General features: G+C 45.9%; 1 non-coding gene across 1 annotated transcript; it reads right to left on the reverse strand.

The window, feature by feature from the left end:
* Positions 1-953: 953 nt before the first annotated feature.
* On the reverse strand, positions 954-1,091 carry LOC119924772. The gene has a single exon (XR_005449468.1). It is a non-coding gene; the product is annotated as a small nucleolar RNA SNORA7 (small nucleolar RNA).
* Between the last annotated feature and the right edge of the window lie 1,252 nt (positions 1,092-2,343).

The raw sequence follows: 2,343 nt of genomic DNA on the forward strand, positions 1-2,343 counted from the left end.
ATATTTATTGAGCGCTTACTGTGTGCAGAGCACTGTACTATGCGCTTGGGGAGTACAAGTCGGCAACATCTAGAGACGGTCCCTACCCAACAGTGGGCTCACAGTTCTACAAGGGGGAGACAGACAACGAAACAAAACATATTAACAAAATAAAATAAATAGAATAAATATGTACAAGTAAAAGAAATCAAATAGAGATATGGGGGGAGGGGAAGAGATGGGGGAGAAGCTGTGGGGGAGGGGCGATGTGGGAGCACGTCTCACAGCAGGATCCTGGAGATGTGCAGGCGGATGGGCACGCTGCGCTCCTTGAAGGCGGTGGTGAGGAAGCAGCCGAAGGTGAGCGCCGCCATGACGCTGAGGGAGAAGGCGAACAGGGAGTTGGCCCGGGACAGGACCGTGTTCATGGCGGAGCCTGGGGACGAGGACCACGATGACAATGACTCGCCACCTCACACGCCCCACGTGTGTGCGCGCCGCCGCCCTCGACTCACCCATGTCACTGCTGTCCAGCACAGGTGAGTTTTGACTTGTAGGAGATTGCCTTCCACTTGCTAGCCACTGCCCAAGTTGGAATGGAATGGGTATGCCTCTGCTTGGCTCTCCCTCCTGTAGTCGAGACTGGAAGGGTACTTGAAACTCTCCAGGTGTGACCCTGAGAGGGGGCCGAGACTGGTAGAGTGCTAGAAATTCTCCAGGTGTGATCCTGAGAGGGAAAGATGAGATTGTCTTGTTTTACGCTGTAGTGTTGTCTCTGACCCACAGTGATGCCACGGACACATCTCTCCCAGAATGCCCCACTTCCACCTGCAATCATGCTGGTAATGTATCCATAGGGTTTTCTTGGTAAAAATATGGAAATGGTTTATCATTGCCTCTTTCCATGCAGTAAACTTGAATCTCCACTCTTGACTCTCTCCCATGCCACTGCTGCCCAGCACAGGTGAGGTTTGACTTGTAGCAGATTGCCTTTCACTCACTAGCCACTGCCCAAGCTAGGAATGAAATGGGTATGCCCCTGCTTGATTCTCCTTCCTGTAGCCAAGACTGGTAGAGTACTGAAAACTCTCCAGGTGTGATCCTGAGAGGGGAAGTTGAGATTACTGTGAAGCAAACTCAAACATGGTAAAATTGCAGGTGGTTGGGAGACAAAAGCAGCAGCTAGACCAGCCTAGTGTGCAGTAATTGAGAGAAATTATTCTTCTGAAGATTTGGAAAAATTAGGATACCATGAATTATAGACAGGAAGTGGAAATAGCAAACATAATAATGCTGAAATGAATAGTCTCTACATGTGCATTGTGTGGAATAAATTATTGGTCATACATCTTTTTGGCCATGCCCATATGTAGGAATAAGATTTCACCATCAGAAGTGTGGCCTGTAAGCTTGAAGGATGGCTACAGAAATCAGTCTGGTTCATGATTAGATAGTGTTTAACATCTACTAGGATGCTGACACTGATCTCTGCATAGGTATAGAGATGGCTATGTACAGTGCTTAGTAAAGTGCTTTGTACACAGTAAGCGCTTAATAACTATGATTAAATGAATGATGAAGGTTTCTGATTTAAGAACCATCTTGGGCTTCTTGTGAAGGTGGTCAGGGTCAGCAGGGATCTTGGTAGATGGCTGGACATTGTGAGCAGTGAAGGCTACAGGGGCTAGCAGTGGAGCTATCCTGGTTCTGGTCTATGGTGCCCTGGGTGCTCAGCATTGGCCATACATGGGTTTTGTCTATAAAATTCTTACATGCACTTAGTCATAAACTGGACCCTCAGCCACCAATTTGCTTGTGGATCTTGCTGTCCCTACAGGAACATTTTTGGCAGAGAATGAGCAAGTGAAAATGGTGCTGTGCAACTCAGTATCAATGTAATCAATTCCTTGGCTTAGGTTCTCAGATCGAAGGCCTTTGTAACTGGATGGAGGTTTATCTGTTTTTGGCCATGCCTGATGGTGATGATCACAAAGAGTTCCTAGGGCTACCAGAAGCTCCCAATCATGTGATCAGGAAACAAAGACAGCCCTCGTAGACCTTAATGTAACACTATATTATGTAGTATATAATATAGTATCTTATACATAATATATATAATATAGTATCTTCTAGACTGTGAGCCCACTGTTGGTAGGGACCGTCTCTATATGTTGCCAACTTGTACTTCCCAAGTGCTTAGTATACAGTGCTCTGCACAAAGTAAGCGCTCAATAAATATGATTGAATGAATTGTATTGAATGAATAGTATTATTATTATTCAGCATTCAGCAGAATGGTCTAATGGAAAGAGAATGGGCCTGGGTGTTAGAGGAACTGGTTTCTCATCCCAGCTCCGTCACTTG

The sequence above is a fragment of the Tachyglossus aculeatus genome, chromosome 2 (assembly GCF_015852505.1).
Source record: "Tachyglossus aculeatus isolate mTacAcu1 chromosome 2, mTacAcu1.pri, whole genome shotgun sequence".
Lineage (NCBI taxonomy): Eukaryota > Metazoa > Chordata > Mammalia > Monotremata > Tachyglossidae > Tachyglossus > Tachyglossus aculeatus.